We start from the raw sequence: 26,710 nt of genomic DNA, 5'->3' as shown, positions 1-26,710 counted from the left end.
TCGGGACCGAAAACGTATAATAACATGTGGTGGTCGGTTATGCTTCCAACATAAATCTCTCCGCCCTGATAGGAAGATGAGAACTTAAGCGAAAACTAACCCATCTGATGATTATCAGGTCATGCAGTCAGTAGGGCCAGAGTCGCATCCAACATCAACCATTAGCATAAACGTAATATTGGACTAGAGGGGTGCAACCATACATACCCTGCCAACCCATAAATTTCTCCACCCTGATAGGAAGATGAGGACTTAAGCGGAAACTAACCCATCTGATGATTAGCAGGTCATGCAGTCAGTAGGGCCAGAGTCGCATCCAACATCAACCATTAACATAAATGTAAGATTAGACTAGAAGCATAACTTACACCTAATTAAAACTTGATTTTAACGTAATCATGAACAAACATCATGCATGGGGTCCCTTGTAGAGAAACGTGTTCTAAACATGTAATGCAATATAACAATGAACATAACTATGGAACATAATAAGGTTACACTATCATAGAACATTTAAAGAGAGGGTGAGATAAACTACTTACATTGACGGTGATATAATTATTCCTTATTATTCTTTATGATTTGATCAGTAGAGCTTTCCCTTTTTAAACTAAAAGGAAATTTTGGGCAGCGCCTTACCCGAGCTTTTCTCTTTTAGCCTCACAGAACTTCCTCACTCACACTTACTCTTTCACACGATTCTTTGTTACTGAGATAAGTTAAATCTTCGGCAAATGGTTCTATTTATAGTAGTTTTCAGCTCTTCTTAGTGTGACAAATGATCCTACAGGTGGCTTCTTTAGAATTACTTAAGGTTTAAGGATTCCTCTCAATAAGACACCTAATCTTGGCTAACGTTTGCCCTTACTTCATCATTCTTTATTTGTATTCAATTTTAGGGTTTTTCTATGTATAATCTATAAGATCGTAGCCAAATTCAACGCATAATCCACGCTTCTGTCCAAATCTCGTTCTCTTCAGCTTTCTCGCTGGTTTAGCTCTCGCGACTTCCGCTCTCGTTGTCGGTGGTCGCGCTCTCGCTGTCGCTGGTCTCGGTCGCGCTCGCGCTCTCGCTCTTTCCTACTGTCTCGCTAAGACTCTCACTCTCTCCAATGTTCTCTTCAATCTCTCTAGTTTTCACCGTGGTTGCCTTCACTGCTTGTGGATTCCACTTCCTTTTTTTTAACTCTTTCAAATTTTAAGAGTATATGGGTAATTAATTCACCTCCAATTCTTCCAATGAGTAGTGTCCAAACAAAAGTTATCTACTGCCCGTTGTCTCCTGAATTAGCTAGCATCCAACTTCCAATTAATCCTTCCCTGATTCTGCTCCCTTATTCATTATATTTGGATAATGAATAAATTTCCAATTAATCCAATAAATTTCCAATTTCCAATTATTCTTTTTTTTCTTCTCCTAAATTTCCACCCCTTTAAATAAAATTTCGTCCGGCTTATTATTTAATTTCTTGTATGCGTTCAAATCTGGGTCGTTACAAATTTGGATTTTAAGCACTCTAATTTCATTAATTTTAGGATTCAAGCAAGCATGTTCATAGGAGAAATTTTAGGGTTTGAATTACAACCTTTGTAGAACTCTAAATTGAAGCAAATTCTTCTTGAATTCTGAACACGAACGGTTCATGGACCACTGCTAGAGCCCTCTCACTATTTTCCGACCTTAGAGCAGATTGTGAGATCCAATTTTGTGGTGATATTAAAAAGAATTTAGAGAGTTGTAGGCTTTTGGTGCAAAATTTGAGAAGAACAAATTCTTCACAAATTCTCAATTTTGCATGAAAATTTTTTCAATTATTTTTTTGTTCAATTTAAAGAAGAAATGCATGCAATCTAATTGCATGATTAATTGACACTAAACACATTATAATTAAGTGGGAATTTAGGTGTTCAAAGTGGAATTTGATGGAAAAACCCACTTTCCTAATTTCTTTTCCTTTTTAAATTAATTGTCATAAAATCAATTTAAAAATAATTTTGATTTTTAATTTTGAATTTTAAATAAAATTAATTCAAATAATTAATTTTAAATAAAATTTATTTAAATAATTAATTAAATAATTTAATATCAAATATCATATTAATAAAACACCCATCCCGAATATGAATCCCCATTCATGTGTACAATATTTAAATCATATTTAAATATTTTCAACTCTTCAATTTGATTAATTTCATAATTAAACGTCAATTATATCACATATAATTAATTATAATTCCCTAAATCGAATTTGAACATTTCAAATTCTCTCATCACACTGTTCTAAGATTTAGTCCGTTATGAGCTAGTAGGGGGGCCTAATGGACCTACAGATCATGAGCTCCAACGATTAACCAACTAAACTCTTTAACCTAATTAACTAATATTAGTTAACTATCGGGACACTCCACTAAAGCCCAATAGCTGCACTCTCTTCACTATAGATATATTTCTGTCTACTTGATTTAACCAAGATTAATAAGTTGATCCTTCACAGATTGTTCGTAATTATAGTTGGGTCAAAATTATTGTTTTACCCTTATGATTACATCTTTCTCCTTAAATCCCATCGATCTACTAATGAAACAATTGGTTTGTGATCCAACCACCAAATTAAGTCCCTCTCGGGTCAATGAGAGGGTGGGTTCTTTGTGTTAGGTTTTATGTCCTAAAACTCATAGATAGTAAAAGTTAATAATTGATCGTTATCAATAAAGAATTATAGATGTTAATTCAACAAATGTTATTGTTTGTGTTGTTTGTCTATTTTTGTCTTAATAACCCTAAATCCAGTAAACTAACATCCAAGGCTGCCTTATGAGTCTTGAACTATATGTGGAGACATACAACGATCAATGTTCAAGATATAGGGGCTATAGCATAAGGATAAGGCTGGGTACCTTATCCTGGTAACACTACAAATATGACCCACTTTATATTTGATATAAACACAATGATCCAACTTATTCGTGTAGTTGACATGCGAGTAGGGGTATTCTATGCAACGAGTTTGCATAAGACTGGACTATGAAATAGTAACCACTAGATGTAACACCATTAACTAGTTATGTTCCTATTTCAATAGGATGACCTAGGCAACTTAGTCTTAATCTTGAGTATATTATGAACTCCTGTTCACGAGGGAATGTCCTTTGATTTGTATGGGTGAGAGTGGCCAGTTTTTCGACCCAATATACCTACCATTTTAGGGACAAGACTGAGTGGGGAGCTGGGAACATAATAATACAAGATAGAATTCACTCATTCCCATCTTAAGGATAAGTAGATGAGTGTTCCCTTAAGTGGTGTCCCCAGGACTTGAACAAAGAGCCCTATCTTCTCATTGACCTGAGAGAGGTTTCTGTTTATTGGTTCGACCATAAACAGGTTGTTCATTAGAGAAACACTGGTACTTAAGGAATCAGAGGTAACCTAAGGGTAAAACGGTAATTTGACCCAATTGGAGTTTCGAACACTCTTGAAGGGCTAACTTATTGTTATTGGTCTATATCTGTGGACACAAAAATATATCTGTAGTGAGAAGAGTGCAACTATAATTCTTTAGTGGAGTGTACCCACAGTTAACAAGTATATATTAACTTGGTTAATGAGTTTAGCCAATTAATCTTATATCATTGGAGCTTCTGATCTATAGATCCACCAGGTCCCCTTGTTATCTCACTAGAAGATATTTAAGAGGAATGATTTGAATTGTTCAAATTAATTTGAGGAAACCATATATTAATGTAATTAATATATAATTGATTATGGATACGATCCATAATTCAAATTAAATTGGAAAGTAATATTTGAATAAGATTCAATTAATTAATTCAAGTGAATTAGATTCACAAAGAATTAATTAATAGAGAGGTATTGCACATATACATATGATATTTATGTTTGGTTATATGTTCTAAAATTCGCAGTTTGTAAACATTAAACATATTCTATTTGCAATAAAGATGTTTTTTGAGTTTTTTTTTTTTTTTCAATAAAGTTGTTATCAAATTTATTGATTACATTTATAGATTCCTAAATCCAATAAACTAAAGAACCCATGGCTATAACATAAATACTTAAACTTTATGTAGAGACATAAAAATGATCAAATTTGAGTATTGATAACGGGCAGAAATGCACGTTATTACAGTGCTAAGTTATTAAACAATACAGGTTTGCGTTGATAAAATATATAAGATTGAGTCCAAAAAGCATTAAGTTTGTAACATTGCGGTCACATACGTCCATCGCATAGAAATAATTAACTTTTGTATTTTTATGCAGAATATGCATTGACGCAAGGCGGAAAGCGCGATCACAAGAAATCAACGTGCGAGCGCAGCGTCACCGCAAGGCTTGTGGTGATTTGTGCTCGCAAACATATGCTCAAGAGGATTTGCCGCATAGAGCTGACGCAACTTAGTGGGCGCATCTGAGTGAAAAAGCATAATTAATCAACAATGGGACAGAAAGCTGATGACGGTCGATCCGTATTAAGTTGACAAGCCGTAACGGATAACAAGTACACTTAACTTATTCGGTGATAAATATTCGGCGTATCAGTAAGAGAATTAAAGGCATCCCATCTGTGAAATCATAAGAGAGAAGCTGCCTTTCACCCCAAAGCTCTATAATACCGAAGGCAACCTTTAGAAAAGGGTTCAGCGAGTTCGAATAGTTCGGATACTTAGATAATTTTCTCCATAGTTAGAATAGCCTTGTTCTGAGATTTTTTTTTATTTTAAGGCGTGAAGCGAGAGAAGCGGGATTGCGCCAATAGATCATTCCGGTGAACTTGGCAGAGTGTCGAAGCGTCGAGACTCGAAGATAGGGCCAGCTCCTGCGAAAGTAGGAATATCTTTTGAATAGAATAGAGTTGACAAGTGTAAAGGCCTTGAGAAGCAAGGGATTACTAACCAGGCTCTCTATCGTTATCTTCCATTGTCATTTTGTACTCAACTTATCTATAGAAATGGAGTTTACTTCTTTATATCTGTTTACTCTCTGTTTATTACGCATGAGTAGCTAAATCTTTGAATGGGTTGAGAAGCACTTAGCTAGCATAATTGGGGATCTTCATTCTATGCGATTATTCTTGTATTATGTATACTTCATTCGTCCATTAGAGATACTCAAGAGGGTAGTCTAAGGAAAGGATCTAGGCTTGGGAAAGTCAGGTTAGAATCTAGGCTCGGAAGAGTTAGGTTAGAACGCATAATCAAGAGATAGGAGCTTAGGAATAAGCACTGTTTGCTATTAACGCATCGCATGCATCCTAGAGATAGGATATGATTGTGTGTAGTCACCTTGTCTTTGTGTGCATTTTGCATCATCCCATAGGAAAAGAGTAGAGACTTAGAAATAAGCTCTATGGACATTGTTGCATTCAACACATGCATCCTAGAACTAGAAGCACCGCATTTGCATTGGAAAATGATCTGCTATCGCATGAGTGTAGCATGATCGCATAGTTTGACGCATTCTCGAGAAACGCTAGTGAAAGACCTTCTCAACTCGTTCCTCTGCATACTCAGTGTATCTATCACATAATCAAACTTTTCTCAAATCCGCCGCATACATTTATTTTTAGACCGTAAACAACAACCCAAACAACTATTTGATTTATTTGGTTACCGCAAAGTCTTCTTAGAAATTATCACCGCATACTATTTTCCCTAGTCCCTGAGTTCGACCTTGGACTTACCAGGAAACTCAATGGGGTTTATACTTGGATTCCACTGAGAAAAATTATTGCTCAACGCATTTCCATCACCGTATTTCATTCCATAATTTCACCTCATAAAATAATGTGTCAAATTTTTGGCGCCGTTGCCGGGGACTTCGGAAAATCAGTGTGCTAACGATAATTTTTCTGATTTCTTTGCAGCTCTCAATCTCTGGCGAATTACGACCCCAGATTGAGAGGACGTTCCAAAGACGATTAAAAGACAGCCACCAACAACAAGACAGAACCCCAAAAATGGCGAAACAACCGGAAGAAAGGGCCGCAAACGCAAACAATATAATGGTCAACCCCATCCTTCTGGCGAATGACTGCAATAGACCCATTCGGAACTATGCATCTCCTAACCTCTATGATTTCTCTCCAGGAATCATAAGGCTAGCATTAGACGGATCGAGGTTTGAAATGAAACCGATAATGCTACAGATGATCCAGGCTGCTAGACAGTTTGGAGGGAGGCATGGCGAAGACCCGCACGCCCACCTTTAGAGCTTCATAGAAATCTGCAACACTTTTGTGTTCCTGAATATCTCCACCGAGGAAGTTCGACTCACTTTGTTCCCATTTTCCTTATGCGATCAAGCGAGAAAATGGGCATATTCTCTCGAACCGGGGGATATAACTTCGTGGGAATAGGTGGTGGAAAAGTTTATGAAGAAGTATTTCCCACCAACCGAGAATGCCAGGAGAAAGAAATTAATAACAAATTTTGAACAAGAAAATGACGAATCGCTCAGTGATGCCTGGGCGAGGTTTAAGAGGCTGGTAAGGGTCTGTCCATATAATGGCTTATTAGACTGCTTGCAGATGGAGATTTTTTATTAAGGTCTGAACCCTGCTTCGCAGACCGCTACCAATGCGGCAGCAGCTAGTTGTCTGCTTGAAAAAACATATGAGGAGGCCAAAAGTATACTTGATCGCATTTCCAAAAATCACGAGGATTGACAAGAAAGCGATCAAAGATTAAGAATTAAAGACAATGATGCAAACAACAGGGCCATCGCATCCCTTCAAAATCAAATGATTGCGATGATAAGTTTGATACAAGGCATCGTAATTAATAGCACGGGAGTGAAGAAAGGGCAGATCAACGCAATTTCTCAAACGGCCGCAAGTTGTGTCATTTGTGGAGATGCTCATTTGATGGAAGAATGCCCAGAAAATCAACAGTCAGTATGCTTCATAAAGAATAATCCTTACTCCGACACACACAACCCCGGGTGGAGAAACCACCTAAATTTCACATGGAAAAATCAACAACAAATCTTTCAACCAGTGGCGCAAAAAGAAGGGCCACCCGAATTTTTCCCGCGAACCAACGGTCCAATGCATAACTAAGCTAGCAGCTCGTAAACACCGCAATCTTCATCCTTAGAGAACTTATTGAAGCAGTACATTGAGAAGAATGAATCAGTGCTTTAGAATCAAGCAACGTCCATTAGAAATCTTGAAATTCAGCTAGGACAAATTGTGGGCGAGCTCAAAAATAGACTGCAAGGAGCGTTGCCGAGCTCAACTGAACTTCTGAGTAACACTGGGGTATGAGGAAGGAACAATGCTTAGCAGTCTCCTTGCTAAGCGACAAAATGACTGCGGAAGCAGAGGAGGAACCCACCATGACCAACTTGAATGCGGTAACAACTGAGGACCCGTTGACTTACAATTCAGAAGAGCCCGAGAAGAGGAACCCAGAAGTTGCGTCCACCCTCAAGCCTCTAGATCATGAGACAGATGAAGTCCAACCACTAGCATTCCTGCAAGGATCGAAAGAGAAACAAAATGACGAAAACAAGATTGTGACAGTGGCAATAACACAAAATGCTATGATCCCACCAAAAATGTGCGACCCAGGAGTCTTCACAATACCATGCTCCATTGGAGGGGTCTACATTGGCCAAGCACTATGCGATCTTGAGGCGAGTATAAACGTAATACCACTATCAATTCAAACGATTGAGTATTGGCACACTCACACCCATGACAAAGACTCTCCTACTTGCAGACAGATCCCGAATACATCCTGAAGAAGAGCTAAAAAATGCCGCAATCTCAATTGATAAATTCATCTTGCCGACAGACTACCTCATTTTGGATTATAAAGTAGACGAAGATGCGCCCATCATATTGAGACGACCATTCCTTTCGACTGGTTGCGCTCAAATTGATGTGCGCAAGGGAGGGATTGTGATGAACATTAACAGGGAAAAGCTCTAGATTAAGACAGTCAAGATTCTAGAGGACAAAGAAAAGAAGAAAAAGTCGTCGTGGACATGAAAAGCCTAGCTTGGAATAAGCAGTCCCTAAGTTACTATATGACTCAACCTCATCAGGGACACAAACCTTTTGAATATCCTTTTTCAACATCAATACCTCATGAACTTTCATCACCTTGTTATTAGCTGTTATCGCATATGTTCTTCTTTCTTTATATATATAAAAAAAAAGAGCGAGAAAAATTTTGTTAACTTCTTTTTATTATCATTTGACCTTCTCAATGTTTTCTTTGCAAATGATCAAGGTACATGATTGCGGAGGCACTGCACGAAGATGAAACTACTTTATTCCATCACCACAATCCAAAAGAAGAACATTGCTGCAAAACAGGATGCGTCAATAAACAATGGGGGCGACAACGCAAATTTAGGTGTTGTATTCTTCCTTAACTTTATTCCAAATTCTGCACTGTCGCATCACATTTTAATTTTGAAAGTTTTATCACCGCATCCTCTTTGATTACCGCAATCATTTAACATTGATAAATTTAGTATTTACCATATGCTGTCTCTTTGTCAATTATGATTTCAATGATAAAACACATGCTTCTATTTTTTTTTGTATATACTAGAGTCAACTTAATTTTAGGATAGTCACCTCATGAAATATTTCTAGAAGTTAGTGGTCTGATAGCTTTCTTTCAAACGGACTCTTTACATAGCTTCCTAAGAACATCTCATGACTTCTTTCAATTTATTGGCAATGAGAACATTGTCGCATTTTAAATTTGGGGGTGAGATATTTATTTTCGATCTTGCTATTTTTAGCTCTATAAAAAAAAAAAGGGAAAATTTTGAGAATAACAACTCAATTGTCAATGCGATGGGGAAACCCATGTTGATAAGAGTTAAGTTGTGTAGGGCATTTACCCGTAGTTGGATGTCCGCATGACACATGTGGGGGCAAGCCAAAACGAAGGGAGACACTTGGATCAGTGCAAGGTTAGAAAAAATAATAATGTAAAAAATATGCAAGGATAAAAATCATTTAACACCCTAGTGAAATTTTTTTTTTTTTTTTTTTTTTTTTTAAATAAATCAGATGTTCTGGAATCAAATAAAGTTCTTTTGAAGGTTAAACTTGCGGTCCCTAGATCTTAGAAATATTTTAAGAGGAGACTCGAATAAGAATTAAGGAAATTTGGTGTATAGGATTTGAATGAAGTATCCTTAGAAAATTTAGGAAAGAAGATTGTGGTCGACTCTCTAAAGGAAAACCTTTAGCTTATGCTTGAGAACAAACATTGTTTAAATTTGGGGGTATGATAATGGGCAGAAATGCATGTTATTATAGTGCTAAGTTATTAAACAATGCAGGTTTGCGTTGATAAAATATATAAGATTGCGTCCAAAAAGCATTAAGTTTGTAACATTGCGGTCGCATGCGTCCATCGCATAGAAACAATTAACTTTTGTATTTTTATGCAGAATATGCATTGATGCAAGATGGAAAGCACGATCACAAGAAATCAACGAACGAGCGCAGCATCACCGCAAGGCTTTGCGGTGATTTGTGCTCTCAAACATCTGATCAAGAAGGATTGCCGCATAGAGCCGGCGCAACTTGGTGGGCGCATCTGGGTGAAAAGCATAATTAATCACGATGGGACAGAAAGCTGATGACGGTCGAATTCGAATTAAGTTGACAAGCCGCTAACGATAACAAGTACACTCAACTTTTCGGTGACAAATATTGGACGCATCAGTCAGAGAATTAAAGGCATCCCATCTGTGCAATCATAAGAGAGAAGCTGCCTTTCACCCTAAAGCTCTATAAATACCGAAGCAACCTTCAGAAAAGGGGTTCATCGAGTTTGGATACTTAGATAATTTTCTCCATAGTTAGAATAGCCTTATTCTTAGATTTTCTTTTATTTTAAGCGGAAGCGAGAGAAGTGAGATTGTGCCGATAGATCATTCCGGTGAACTTGGAAGAGTGCCGGAAGCGTTGAGATCGGAGACAGGGCCAGCTCCTGTAGAAGCAGGAATATCTTTTGAACAGAATAGAGTTGAAAGTGTAAAGGCCTTGGGAAGTAAGAGATTGCTACCAGGTTTTCTATCCTTATCTTCTATTGTCATTTTATACTGAAACTTATCTATAGAAATGGAATTTACTTCTTTATATCTGTTCACTCTTTATTTATTACGCATGAGTAGCTAAATCTGTTGAATGGGTTGAGAAGCACTTAGCTAGCATAACCGGGGATCTTCATTCTATGCGATTATCTTGTATTATGTATGCTTCATTCGTCCATTAGAGATACTCGAGAGGGTAGTAGAAGGACATGATCTAGGCTTGGGAAAGTCAGGTTAGAATCTAGGCTCGGAAGTGTCAGGTTAGAATGCATAATCAAGAGATATGAGCTAAGGAATAAGCACTGTTTGCTATTAACGCATCGCATGCATCCTAGAGATAGGATATGATTGTGTGTAGTCACCTTGTCTTTGTGTGCATCTTGCATCATCGCATAGGAAAAGAGTAGAGACTTAGGAATAAGCTCTATGGACATTGTTGCATTCAACACATGCGTCCTAGATCTAGGAGCACCGCATTTACATTGGAAAATGATCTGCTATCACATGAGTGTAGCATCGCATAGTTTGATGCATTCCTGGGAAATGCTAGCGAAAGACTTTCTCAACCCGTTCCTCCGCATACTCAGTGTATCTATTGCATAATCGAACTTTTCTCAAATCCGCCGCATACATTTATTTCTATACCGTAAACAACAACCCAAACAACTATTTGATTTATTTGGTTACCTAAAAGTCTTCTTAGAAATTATCACCGCATACTGTTTTCCCTAATCCCTGAGTTCGACTCTGGACTTACCAGGAAACTCAGTGGGGTTTATACTTGGATTCCGCTGAGAAAACTTGTTGCTAAACCCATTTCCATCATCGCATTTCATTCCATAATTTCACCTCATTAAATATCGTATCAAGTATATAGCCAAAACGGTCTATAAGTATATGGATAAGGTTGGGTACCTTATCTTGGGGACACTATGCTTGCGGCCCGCTTTGTATATTGATACAAACGATGTGATCCCAAAGTTATTCATGTGGAGACGTGCGAGTGGAGTATCCTACGCAAAAGATGTTTGCATAAGACCGGACCACAAAATAGTCACTTTTTTTTTATAATGACTGTTTATTTGGGATTATCCTTTAATCTGCATGGGTGAGAGTGATTCAACATTTTCGTTTAATAAGTCTTCCATTTTGGGGGTAAGATCGGATAGATAGCTGGAGATATAGTCCTGCAAGACGAAATTCACTCCTACCCATCTTAGGATTAACAGATAGGTTGTTCTCTTAAATACTGACTTTTGGTCTTGACCAAAGGGGCCTTACCTTCTATATGGCTAAGAGGGACTCGATTTATTGGCAAGACCATAAACCAATTGTTCATTAAAGAATCAGTGGAGATTTAAAGAACAAGATGTATTGTAGGGGTAAAATTGTAATTTTGACCTAGCTGTAAATATGAACAACCTGTGAAGGATCGACTTACTGATTATGGTTAAATCAAGTGGACAGAAATATATCTACAGTGAGGAGAGTGCAACTACTAAGCTATAATAGAGTGTCTTGGTAGTTAACGAATATTGATTAATTCGGTCTAAAGAGTTTAGCCAATTAATCACAAATCGTTGGAGCTCATGATTTGTAAGTCCATTAAGTCCTTCTACTAGCTCGTAAATGGATCAAAACCTTAGAATAGCGTGTTGAGAGGATTTGAAATGTTCAAATTTGATTTAGGGTTTGGATTATTATATTCAATATAATAAACGTTTAATCAACAACTAAACAGATTTTGGAGAGTTGAAAATATTTAAATTTGATTTAAATATTAATAACATGAATAGGGATTCATGTTTGAATTAGGTGTTTTAATAATTTAATTAATTAAACTTTTTAATTAATTAATAATTTATTTATTTAAAATTTTTGAATTTATGAAATTCAAAATATATAATTAATTTNTCATTATAAATAAATAAATAAAATTGAATTTCATTTTATGAAAATATTTTGAAATTTCATTTAAAATCAATATAAATGAGATTAGTGGGAAAAATTGGATTTTTGCACTAATTCAAACACCTAATCCACTAATTGAGTGGAATATTGGGTGTCAATGCTAAAACTAAATCATTTTGCATGTTCAAATTATTATATATACAAGTTAATTTGAAGGGAATTTTTTCATGCAATTTGATTTTAAAAAGGTGAAAATTCTAGAAAATTTTTCTTCACTCAAACTCTCAAATTCTACCCAAAGCTCTCAATTTGGATTCCACAATCCAATCTAAGGCCTGAGAATGAGAAGGCTCTTGTGGTGATCTACTTCAAAGATTGAAGAAGAAATTTATGGAGAAGTGAAGCAATCAAGAGGATTCTACAAAGATTGTATACTTGAAACTCTAATCCCTTGAACTTGCATGTTTCTTTACTAAAATTAATGTATTTAGAGTGTTTAAAATCCAAAGCTCTTCTACATGTTGAATGTCAATTCTATCAATTGATATCAGAGCATGTTCTAAGCACTCAATTCATGCTAATTTTAGCTTGGTGGGTATTTTTCACGAGTTGCAAGAAATGGGTGTTGAAATGGATATATTATGGTTTTAGAATTTTTTTTTCCTCTTCAATTATGATGTATTTTTTCTAGTTGACTCTTTACTTATGGGTTTTAATGTGCGATTAAGAGTCTATAAATTTGTTAAAATCAATAGAGTTGCAATTAAGTTGTAATTAAAGAAGAATCGAAGCATCATCAGTAGCAGGTGAAGCTTCTATGTTACAGCGTTGCAACACTGCCCTTAAAGTGTTGCAATGCTATTCTTCAGCCAGTCCAGATGAGGAGGATTTTCCCGTGGCAATGTAATGCTGGGATGAAGTGTTGCAACGTTGTTCATCCTAGCCCAGAACGTGCATGCACGACCAAACTGGTGGTTCAACTGGACCGGTCCAGCCGATTTATTTCTTGGAGGTCCAGTCAAACCTGTTTCAGATTGGTTCAGCTAAAATTTCTCCCTTGGAGGTCTGGTTCGGGTAGTTCAGAGCCGGTTCGGGTCAGTTCGGGCAGTTCAAGAATTGTATCAAATTATTTTGTAATAATTTTAGATTTTTTCTTGCTTAGGATACCAAAACCAGTCCATTTCAGCGTATGTTTAATTATTTATGCTTTTTGAATGTATATTTAATTAAATAAAATCTGGTATGTGCATAAAATATGCCATGTAGATTTAAAATCTCACCATAGGAAGCATGTATCATGCATTGAAAGTATGTTATAATATATAGTATGCATGATTTAGGGTTTAATGTATTTAATATAAGCTGTTATATTAAATTATAGAATACTTGATGTATGTTTTAGTCTGTCTATATCTTATAAAGTATTATAAAATGAATTAGATACTTAAAATCTATAACAAAGATACGATGCATGCTCACTTAGGATTAGTAAATAACAGCTTGTTTTAATAGTTAAAATAGGTCATTATCTTATAAAACTTTGGTTACAAACTCATCCGGTCTATAGTCCTATCTAAGGCTGGAGGTACATAAGTTGACGGTTTACAGAATACCTGTTACATGAAGATTCTAGCCGAATTATTGAGCATTGTTAACCTATTTTTATGAGCATGTGTGAGCGATGTGAGGTAATAAAATGGTTTTATCACTTAGACATCGTAGGCTAAATCCAAATATAATCGTTATACTTGGATAATCACCTAGACTTAGGATGTTTTAGCCATATACCTAAGTAAATAACATACCCAAACAATTAGAACACTTCAGTGGGATATTAATAATATATATGATATATTGGTGCCCTTAAGAGTTCACACCATGAGATTCATGCTCGTTTTCGTGTCGCTTTTACCACGACTGCTTCATTCGAAAAGTGTTTGCATGGGTCAATAACAAGGTGAATAGGGGAAGTAGTTTATGGTAAGTGGGTGAAGGAAATGTGTCAACATATCCTACAGTCTCTTCCATTAGTTTGAACCATGAGATTCTTATGTTACGCCTGCTGTTGTTTTTAGGCGACATTAGCTAATTGTTTTTCCAGCAGCTATCCCCTCAGAGGGTTGTAACATAAGATTTGGAACAACTCAAACTTCAAAAGTGAATATGGTTTCTTAGTTTTGTCTTCAACATTTTCTTCCAATTCGAGGGCTTGTTGATACCGTTCTATGAAATTTGAAAATGGAAGTCACACTTACAAAAGTTACTAAATGTTAGTAAGTTCTTGGCCGAAAATGGTAACTAAATAACTAATGGAATATAGAGTTATTTTGGAATTAGTTTTTAGTATCAAGAATGTTTAACTTTAATGAAGGAGTATTTGACTACCATTTGGTAGCATTTATTTTGACTCACTAAAGTATCGTTGCAAATAAATAATGAAATCTAGGTACATTATTACTTTTGCTAAAATTAAATTTGGATTTAGATGCAATTTCCTAATAGATTGTGTTTATGTTTCAACATGTCGAATTCAATTATCCAATTTTTAGCTTTCGAAAAATTTAAGAGCAAGGGCTATTCAAACCAAAAATCAAACATCAATACGATACTAGTTGTAGATGATTTAAGGTTCATTTTAACGGAGGAGCGTCCTCTAGTTTCCAGCCTTACTACAAATCAAAATATTCAGGATGCAGATGACAGGTGGCTCAGGGAAAATGAAAAAGCCCGAGCCTACATCTTAGCTAGCATATTCGATATGTTAACTAAGAAACATGAAAGCATGGTCACCACTAGGGAGATCATGGAGTCGTTACAGGCTATGTTCAGACAACTGTCCTCACCCATTCAACACGATGCTCTTAAATATATTTACAATTCCCGAATGAAGGAGGGGACATTTGTTAGAGAACATATCTTGGACATGATGGTCCACTTCAATATCGCGAAACCAAACGGGGTTGTCATAGATGAAAAGAGTCAAGTCAGTTTCATCATGGAATCTCTTTCAAAGAGTTTCCTGACATTTCAAACAAATGTTTTGATGAATAAAATTGATTATAATCTGACTGCTCTCTTAAATGAGCCTCAGACTTACCAATCCTTGATGAAAAATAAGAATCAGGAAGGGGAAGCAAACGTTGTAACACAAAGAAAATTTTAGAAGGGATCGACATCTGGGACGAAACCTTCTGATAAGAAATCTGGATCATCTAAGGATAAAAGTATCCAAATGAAGAAGAAGGGAAAAGGGAAAAAGAAGACTCCTGCAAAGAATAACAAGACGAAAGTTGCAACAGAAAAATGTTTCCATTACAATGAGGATGGACATTGGAAAAAAATTTCCCTAAATATCTTACGAAAAAGAAGGCTGAAAAGGAAAAACTAAGGTAAATTTGATTTACTTGTAATTGAAACATGTATAGTGGAATGTTCTCATTTGACCTGGATACTAGATTCAGATGCCACTAACCATACTTGCACTTTCTTTCAGAAAACTAGTTCCTAAAGACAACTGATAGAGAACGAGATGACTTTTAAGGTAGGAACATGTGAAGTCATTTTGGCTCGTGCAGTGGGAGTTCTAAAGTTATTTTTTTGGAGATGCTTACATTTTGTTGGAAAATGAATATTATGTACCAGACATGAAAGGAAATTTAATTTCAATCTCCTGTTTATTAGAACAAATGTATAAAGTTACTTTTGATATCAATGAAGTGTTCATTAGTTCAAGTGGTGTTCAAATATGTTCTGATAAACTTGAAAATAACTTATATATGTTAAAACCAATTGAGGCAAAAGCTATTTTAAATATAGATATGTTTAAAACAATTGAAACTCAAAATAAGAAACGGAAATTTTCTCCTAACGCCTATCTTTGGCATTTAAGACTTGGACACATAAATCTCAACAGGATTGAGAGATTAGTAAAAAATGGACTTCTAAACCAATTAGAAGACACTTCTCTACCTCCATGTGAATCATGTCTTGAGGGTAAAATGACCAAAAGAACTTTTACAATAAAAGGTCTAAGAGCCAAAGAACCTCTAAAGCTTGTACACTCAGATCTTTGTGGTCTGATGAATATTAAAGCTCAAGGATAATATTTCATCAGTTTTATTAATGACTATTCGAGATATGGTTATGTTTACCTAATGTGTCATAAGTCTGAAATTCTTGAAAAGTTCAAAGAGCACAAGGCAGATCCAAAACTATAATAACTAACTCATCGTTAAAAGGCTCTCTAAATATTTTTAAAAAACAAATGGTGGGTGGGAAGGTAAGAGAGAAGGATGAATGATTACACCTATTGTATGTACTGACAGTGTCCTATGAAAGGAATTGGTAATGGAAATTTGTAGGGATAGTATTGCTGTTGGGTTATAGTGACAGCTAAGTCTTATCTCTTTTTACCCCATCCAATCAATTCTAACTTTCATACCTAAAACACTTCAATCAGATCGAGGTGGTAATTATATGGATTTAGAATTCCATAAATATTTGATAGAACATGGTATTCAATCCCAACTTACTACACTTGGTACACCACAACAAAATGGTGTAGTAGAAAGGAGAAATAGAACCCTTTTAGACATGGTTCGTTCGATGATGAGTTACTTCCCGTTACCTCAGTCTTTTTAGGGATATACAGTACAAACTGCGGTATTTATTTTGAACATGGTTTATTTGAAAAGTGTTTCAGAAATACCATATGAGTTATGGAAGGGCGTAAAGGTAGTCTACGTCACTTCAGGATTTAGGGATGCCCAACACATATCTTGGTACAAAACCCAAAGAAATTGGAATGACGTTCTAAAGTATGCCTACTTGTAGGATACCCCAAAGAAACAAAAGGTGGTCTATTTTATGATCCTCAAGATGATAAAGTGTTTGTATCGAAAAATTTTATATTCTTAGAGGAAGACCACATAAGAAATCATTAACCTTGTAGTAAACTAGTATTAAATGAGATGTCCAGGGAAACTATAGAGAAATCAACAAAAGTTGTTGATCAAACTGATCCGTCACATCCTTCTCAAGAATTAAGAATACCTCGACTTAGTGGAAGGGTTGTTCAATAACTTAGCTAGTACACGGATTTTACAGAAACTCAGGTCGTCATACTTGATGATGACTTAGAAGATCCACTGAACTTTAAACAAACAATGAGGATGTAGATAGAGACCAATGGATAAAAGTCATGGACCTTCAAATGGAGTCTATGTATTTCAATTCAGTCTGAGAACTTGTAGATCAATTAGATGGGATAAAACCTATTGGTTGTAAATGGATCTACAAGAGAAAATAAACCAAGCTGCTAAGGTACAGACTTACAAAGCTAAACTCATGGCAAAAGAATTTACCAAAAGAGAAGGGGTAGACTATGAAGAAACCTTCTATTCTATTGCTATAATCAAGTCTATTAGAATACTTTTATCCATTTCTGCCTTTTATGATTATGAAATATAGCAAATGGATGTCAAGACAACCTTCTGAATGACTATCTTGAAGAAAGTATCTACATGTCTCAACCAAAAGGGTTCATTGAACAGGGTTAAGAGCAAAAAGTTTGCAAACTCAAAAGGTCCATTTATGTGTTAAAACAAGCATCTCGATCGTGGAATATAAGATGTGACCTTGTGGTCAAATCTTATGGCTTTGGACAGAATATTTATGAACCTTGTGTTTACAAGAAAATTGTCAACAAATCTGTATCTTTTCTAGTTCTATATGTTGATGATATCCTACTTATTAGGAACGAGGTAGGATTCCTTGCTGACGTCATGAGATGAATAACATCAAAATTTTAAATGAAAGATTTAAGAGATGCACAGTATGTTCTTGGAATCCAAATAGTTCAGAATTGTAAGAATAGAACGGTAGCACTATATCAAGCATCTTATATAGACAAGATGTTGTCGATATATAAAATGAAAAATTCCAAAACAGGTCTCTTACCTTTTAGACACAGAAGTCATCTTTTAAGGAATAGTTTCCTAAGACACTTTAAGAAGTTGAGGATATGAAAAGAATTCCTTATGCATCAGTAATAAGGAGTTTAAAGTATGCCATGTTGTGTACACGTCCAACCGTATGCTTTTTTTGTCAGAATAGTTAGTAGATTTTAGTATAATCCTGGATATAGTCATTGGACTACCATTAAGAACATCATCAAATATCTTTGGAGAACGAGGGACTATATGCTCGTGTATGACCTAAGGATTTTATCCTTACTGGATACACTAATTCTGATTTTTAGACCAATGTAGATTTTAGGAAATCTACTTCGGGATCAGTATTCACTCTAAATGGAGGAGCTATAGTTGGAGGAGTATAAAGCAAAGTTGTATTGCTGAATTCACCATGGAAGCGAAAGATGTAGCTGCGTGTGAAGCAGCCAAAGAAGCAGTATGACTTAGAAAGTTCTTGATTGATTTTGGAAGTGGTTCCAAATATACATCTGCCAATCACCCTTTATTGTAATAACAACGAAGCAGTTCCAAATATATAATTATTTTAGTTTGATTAAATTAAATTAATTATAAATAAATAAATTAGATGAATTTCGTTTTATGAAAATAATTTAAAATTTCATTTAAAATTAATATAAATGAGATTAGTGGGAAAATTGGAATTTTCCACTAATTCAAATACCTAATCTATTAATTCTCCTTTCAGTCGAGCAGAATGTTCTGAGTTTAGGTCTAATGGTATCATTGTTTATCACAACTGCCCTTGCTTTAGTTGGAATTTCCTTTTAGCCAATTGCAGCTCTAACATAAGGCAAGCATGAGTGGAATATTGAGTGTCTATGCCACAATTAAATCATTTTGCATGTTCAAATTACATATATACAAGTTAACTTGAAGGGAATTTTTTCATGCAATCTGATTTTAAAAGGGTGAAAATTCTGGAAAAATTTTCTTCACTCCAACTCTCAAATTCCACCCAAATCTCTCCCAATTTGGATCCCACAATCCAATCTAAGGCATGAGAATAGTAGAGAAGGTTCTTGTGGTGGTTTACTTCGAAGATTGAAGAAGAAATTCATGGAGAAGTAAAGCAATCGAGAGGATTCTACAAAGGTTGTATACTTGAAACCCTATTTTTTTTTCCTTGAACTTGCATATTTCTTTACTAAAATTAATATATTTAGAGTGTTTAAGATCCAAATCTCTTCCGTATGTTGAATGACACTCTATCAGTTTGTGATAATTAAATATATATATACATTAAATTTAATTTAATGTATAAATAGTTATTTAATTAATGTCCCAATCAAATTAAATAGGTGTTAATTATGCTAATTAATTAAATAACTGTTATATAATTAATTGGGCCAATTAATTAAATAAGTATTATTTAATTAAAGTAATTGTTGAAACGGGAAATAAGAAAATGATTAGGAAAAGGACTTAGCCCTTCTCTATATAAAGACCTCCCTATGTCCCCTTTGGATGATAGAGAGACTGACAATACACAACACACAAGTGTTATTGTGTAAAATTTTTCCTAAGCTACAAAGAGAATCCTTTCTACTCTCCAAAACCCTTTTCTTTTCTCCTTCTCCCAATAGTTGAATACCACCTATCCCTCTATTGGAATCCTAGAGAATAACGAGGTTACTCTCGTAGTAATATTCGAGATTGTTCAAGAAATGGTTCGTGATCAAGATAGTAGGAGGACCCCTTCGTTGGAACTTTGAGAAGAACGTTCTTGGAAGTTGGGAATCTACAAAGGTAATAATGGTTCTAACCTTTTTCCCTAAAGCATGTTATTTTACATGTTTATATTATGTTTTAGTATATTGAATTTTTTTTATGTAAAAATTGAATTGCAGGATGCAAGGCAATCTCACAAAATGCTTCCATTGCAGGATTCGATTCCTTCACCTTGTTCAAGATCCAAAGTCAGCATTTAAGAGAACAACCTTTCTACTATCCCTAGAATTGGGTAGGAGTGATTTCCATCTTGTAGAGTTAAGTCCCCAGCTATCTACCCAATCTTACCCCTAAAATGGGAGACTTATTAATTCAGCGACGTTGAACCATTCCCACCCATGCAGATTAAATGATAATCTCGAATAAACAAGAGTTCGTAGTTAGCTTAGAATTAAGATCGAGTTACCTAGGTCATCAAATTGAAATAGTCAGTCTTATCAGTAAACGACGTTATTGTTGGATTTTATATCCTAAAACTCGTGGTTTGTAAACATGAAAACTTATTATGAAAATTCAATAAGTTGTTATTGAATATATGATTTGCTTATTTCGTTTTAGAAATAAATTCAATAACTAAAAGATCCATGACTATTACATGAGTACTTGAACTTTATAAGGAGACATAAAAGTGGATTAGGTTCAAGAAAATAGTCAAAAAGGTTTATAGTATATAAATAAGGTTGGGTGCCTTATTTTGGTAACATTATCGGATGCGGCTCACTCTGTAGTTGTTACAAGGAGTTTTAAAGTGCTACAGGTGATGTGATCCTAATTCGTACATGTTATGGCATGAGGAATGGGGGCGTCCTATACAATAGGTTTGTACAAGATCAGACCACGAAATTAGTCACTCTTACTTTATAATGTTGTTTATTATTTAAGACTGACTATTTCAAAGCGATGACCTAGGTAACTTGACCTTAATCCTGAGCTAACTATGAACTTCTGTTTATTCAGGTTATCCTTAGATTTGCATAAGTGAGAGTTGGCTCAACAGCACCGACTCAATAAACCTCCATTTCAAGGGTAAGACTGGGTAGATAGTTGGAGACATAGAGTGCAAGATGAAATTCACTCCTACCCGCTTTCAGGGATAATAGAGAGGTTGTTCCCTTAAATGCTGACTCTGGATCTTAAACAAGGGGCCCTACCCTCTCATTGGCCCGAGAGGGACTCGATTTGTTGATCAGATCACAAATCTATTGTTCATTAGAGGATCAGTGGGGCTTAAGGAACAAGAGGTAATCTCGGGGTAAAATAGCCATTTGACCTAGCCATTATTATGAACAACCTATGAAGGGTTAACTTACTAATTATGGTTATATCGAGTGGACATAATTTATCTATAGTGAGGCGAGTGCAACTCTGGGCTTTATTGGAGTGACCCAATAGTTAATGAATGGGGGTTAATTTGGTGTAAAAAGTTTAGCCAATTAATCTCGGATCGTTGGAGCCCATAATCTATAGGTCCACGAGGTCCCCCTACTAGCTCATAAATGGATTAGCCTTAGAGTAGCGTGATAAGTTAATTTGAAATGTTCAAATTAGAATTAAAGGAATTAGTAATTATATGTGATATAATTACACGTTTAATTTTAGAATTAAATGAAATTAGAGAATCAATTAATATTTAGATATGATTTAAATATTAAATTCATGAATAGGGATTCATGATGGTGGAATTAGTGTTAAATTAATTTAATATTTGATATTGAATTATTAGAATTAATTAAATTGTTTAATTAATTATTTATTATTAATTTTATTAGAAAATTAATTAATGAATTAATTTTGTAAGATTAATAAAGTTTTCAATTTTGAAAACAAAAAATGATTTTGGAAATCAATTTGTAAAACAAAATTGAAAAGATGAAAAATGGAAAAAGTGGGATTTCTCCACTTTCCATTCCAACTTGCTCACACATTCTCCACTCCTTTATTGAGTCAATCTTCCAAGCATGAGGTGCAATTCATGCAGCTATCTTCCTTGCATAATAGTCTTGCAATAAGTAGAGAAGATTGAAGTGGAATTCGGGCATACATTTGATGAGTTTTTGCTGAAAAACTTGAGGTTGAAGAAAGTCTTCTTCCAGGTGATGCAGTGACTTTTTCTCTAGATTCCCTTAATCCAAGCTTATTCTGAGTCTCACAACTCAATCTAAGGCACTAAGAGGATAGTAGAGAAGACCTTGAGGTGGTTCACAAGCAGATTTGGAGTAGATTTACAGCTTGAGTCAAGATTCAAGTGGTTCTTCAAAGGAATGTCATGAAACCCTCTTATTAGTTTATGAGCATGCTTAATTTAGAGCCAAAATTAATGAATTAGAATTCTTAATGATCCATTTAACTTCTGTTGCGTATTTTCTGATTCTAACAGTTATAAAGTAAATGTGACTATTTCGTGGTCTGGTCTTATGCAAACTTATTGCATAGGATGCCTCCACTTGCATGTTTTCACATGCACGATTTAGGATCACATCGTTTGTATCTTATACAAAGTGGGCTACATTCGATAGTGTCCCCAGGTTAAGGTACCTAACCTTATCCCTATACTATAGACCGTTTGGCTATTACTCGAACTTGATCCACTTTTATGTGTCCATATAAAGTTCAAGTATTCATGCTATAGTCAAGGGTTTTTAGTTTATTGGATTTAGAGTTAACAATGTGCAATTCACGAATTCAATAACATCTTTATTGAATAAACCTCAATAAAAATTTTATTAAATAATAGAATATGTTTTATGTTTATGAACCACGAGTTTTAGAACATACAACCTAACAACTCCCCCATTACGCTACAAGGCATTAGCTGAGTTAATTGAAGCATAGCAACGCTAGGCGTAGCGTTGGAGCGGTATGACACATGACGAAGAATTGATCGTGCACAATCCAGACAATGTTGCTATGCTACAAGTAGCATAGCATTATGCTACAACAACTCAAGACCAGGGTTGCTACGTTGTTGGCTAGTGTCTCGACACTAGCTTTCCTTATTTGAAAATTCTGTTCAATTTTGGCAAGAATTTTGTTCCAGATTTCTCATCCTCTATATATTTGGATGCCATTCTGACCTAAGGGATATTAAGGAGAGTTATTCTGATCTTGGAGACGAAATTTGAGATCGAAAAGAGTTTATGCTTGAAAGTTAGAGAATTTGAGGGATATTTTGAAGGTCATTTGAGTTTCCGAGGTGATGATCGAGGCAAGCTTGGAGGATTCTTTGGTTCCCTTTTCTTTCTCTTAATTTTATGTTTGAATTAATGTATGAAAATATGTTCTTGCACGTTATGAGTGGCTAAACTCATTGTTTTAGAGTATTGATGAAGTTGTTATGAATTTAGATTTAATTTAGTTCTTTTCATGGATGTTTGTTGAACACTTTGCTTTTTAATGGTATCATGTTTCATTCTTATTGATTGACCATTGATAATTTTTAGGTTGAACGTTTAATTGGGAGATTGAATGTTTTACCGATTCATAGCATTAAATCGTTATTAATCTATCATGTTAATAGTTAGGTTAACAGTGAAAATGTTTATGAAAATTCCTAATGCCTTGTTTCTTAATTTGATTTCTTGAGATTTAGTTATCAATTAAGTTGTATGAGAATAGGTTGTTTTTTAGAGAAAGTAATCTTGAATTAAGTTTTTAGACTTAGACATAATGTTTATACATGATTCTTGAATTGGCTAGAATAGATCTAACGAAGTAATTAACAGATTCAATACCCTAGAACGCTTTTATTCTCAGATTTTTTAACACTTTTCTTGCTGTCTTTTATTGTTCTGCAAAAGCATAAATTCAAACTTGATCTCGTTTTCTTAGCTAAAACTGACACATTTATGAGATAGCTAGAGGATGATACTTGACCTTACAAGCCGTTTTAATATTATAACTTGACCACATACTCTTGCGTGCAACACAAAATATTCACATCATTTCCCTCTCATTTTTCCTTAACTTTTTAAAACAAATTTAGTTTCTCTATCCTCTTTCTTCCAAAAAAAATCAAGAACATACTACTCTCTTCTCTACAATCCTTTTTTTAAAAAAAAAAAAAAAAGAAGAAGAACAAAATAACTTATCAAACATACACATTTTTTCTTTCCATCCTAGTACTTTCCATGAATCTTCTCACTTTCTTCTTGTTCAATCTCTATATTAAACTTCTCATTCTTCTGTCTCTTTTAAACACCATCCACAATCCCCTTCAAAATTTGTGAATTTTGGGTTCTAATCACGAATTCAAGTTCTAGTTGATCCACGATTTTATCGATGAATTCCTCTATCATTCTCCATCCTACTTTTGCTTAAGCTTGATCTCGCTCACACTCAAACTTAATCTTGCGCTCGCTCGAACTCTTGTTTTGGGCCAAAACTAGACATGCTAGGTACTCTTGCTTTGATTTAAGATTACAAAGTGAAATTGTTGTTATTTTTACAAAACAAAAAAAATATATTATTTATCATTTATATTTTATATAATAAAGATTTTATTTATTTTCTCCATCTCTTGCTCTCGCTGTCACTCAAACTTGATCTCGCTCTTGCTCTTACTCCAACTCTTGCTATATGGCCAAAACATTAAGTATTCCTCACTCTGGTTTAAGACTGAGAGCAAGGTTATCATTATTTTTAAAACTCCAAAATGAATATATTATTCATTCTTTAGACTTGAATTAGATTAACAAAATTTAAAATAATCACTGTTTCTATTTTTAAAATTCTATATTTTTTTTAGGTATTAACATTTGTTAAATATATAATTTTAATTACTAAATAAAATAAAAACAAAGGAATATGTACAAAAAAAGAAAATGAATAGATCATCATGAAATTAATTAGAAATATAAAAGGCCCATTGAAATTTCATTTCCATTACATTGAAAAGTAAATACCATAAATAAATTTTTATTACAATTTAACCAATTTATATTACTGTTGGGGTTGGTGCCCTAAACTCTCGTTGGGTCCTGTAGTTTGTAAACACTATATTGAACAAATGCTTGTGATGTAATAATATATGATACTTTCTTCACATTGTCTATGAAACATGGGATATTTTAATTTCTTTACCACAAACCAATAAACTAAGATCTCTGATTGTCGTTGTAACTTGAGCATGTATGTGGAGACATATAGGTGGATCATGCCTTAAGTGATAACCAAAATGGTTTGTAGTATATGGATATAGGAGGGAACCCTTATTCTGGTGACACTACAGATACGGCCCGCTTTGTAGAGAGTTACAAGTGTAGTGACTTGCTACAGATGATCTAATCCTGACCATTCATGTGGAGACATGCGAGCGGGGGTGTCCTTATAAACCCCGAACTTAGGTTCCTTAGATAAGATTGTTTAGCCAAAGGGATGTTATATTACATATTTATTAAGTAGAAATTCATGTTGTTTATAGGGATTATGAAGGAAGGGAAGGAAAATATATTTAATGAAGAAATTCAATCATTAGTCTGGCTGGAGGCACTAAGTGAGGGGTGATGTGGCAATCTACTCCTTGAATTCAAGAAGCGACAGAAAGATTAAAAGGGGAAGTGAAACTTCAAAAGCATGGTTTCGACAATTGACAAGAGAAGATCTAGCGAATTCGGTGCCATTTAAAAGATGGAAGAATCTAGTTTTCAAGGTTGTTCTGTTGGAGAAAGATTGCAAGAGGAGAAGAAAAAAAGTGGAGAATTTGCAAAAGAGGTAGAACCACAGATTAATCAGGACTCGAGGTGAAGTTTGGAAGTTCCAAGCCAAAATATAAAAAATTATGGGCTGAAATTTTAAGGTAAAGAAGTTAACTCAAATCTAAACAAGTTTGTAGAAGAAAGTTTCTTGAAAAGAGCTCTGGATTTTGAGTTATGAATTTTTGAAGTTATAAGAGGGGATTGGTGCATAAGCAGACAGCTGCTTGTGAAGAGCAAGCAAGCAGTTCATCGTGGAGAATTATAACGAGATTTAGGTATGAGGATCTCGCTTATAAAGGAAATCTCGCTGATTTTGCAAGGAGGATCTCACTCTAGGGGGAAATCTCACTAGAAATTGAGGTGAGTATCGCTAAGAATTTCACAGGAAAAGCTTGATCTCGCTCTAGAGGATCTCGCTGGCATCGCTCTAGAGGATCTTGCTGGCATCGTTCTAAAAGATCTCGCTAGCATCGCTCAGGGGGATCTCGCTAGTAAAGCTGTCTGTATTGATGGAAGTTCCTTTAATAAATGAATTATATGAGGTATTTTATTAGGAATTCTAAGTAGTTAAATCGGGAATTATATCTTTTCAGGCCAAGAAGAGCTAGGGGAAGCGTATAAACCAATAAGAGCCTGACGAACTGTGAATGACTAAGTAAACTTAAGATTTCCAATACTCCTACACATATGATCAAGTAAAGCACAGTGACATTAATGATGTATTTATACTTCCTCAAGCAACAAATAGTTGGAGAATAACTTAATGCATGTTTCCCGACTTGTATGTGTATAGCAGAGGCCAAGGTATGCTGTGTAACCATTACAAAAGCTATGTTCTGATTTTGATATATGCTTCCTAGAGGAAGGTTATGAGAGAATGAGTTTTTGTGTAAATGAGTGACAATGGAACAACTCTTGTGTAAATACTAGGCAATGGAACTTAAGTTGATGTTACAAAATACACATTTGATACCGAAGGACATTGAGAAGGTATCTAACCAATTAGGTACTGAAAGACATTTGAGAAGGTACCTGGCCAATGTATTCTAAAAAGAATCCTAATAATTCATTGGGTAGGATGGCGGAAGGAACCCAAGACCTACCGAAGGACATTTGAGAAGGTATCTGGCCAATTTGATACTGAAAGACATATGAGAAGGTATCATAGTAGCTTGATACTGAAGGACAAATTTGAGAAGGCATCTGAGCGGAAGTACCTAAAATATAATGGTATTGGCCACATGCACGTAGGCAGTTATGGATGAGAGACTGAAGTATGGGTCTCTTAGTTG

This window comes from Benincasa hispida, chromosome 8, assembly GCF_009727055.1.
Source record: "Benincasa hispida cultivar B227 chromosome 8, ASM972705v1, whole genome shotgun sequence".
Lineage (NCBI taxonomy): Eukaryota > Viridiplantae > Streptophyta > Magnoliopsida > Cucurbitales > Cucurbitaceae > Benincasa > Benincasa hispida.
This window is presented reverse-complemented; position numbering follows the sequence as displayed.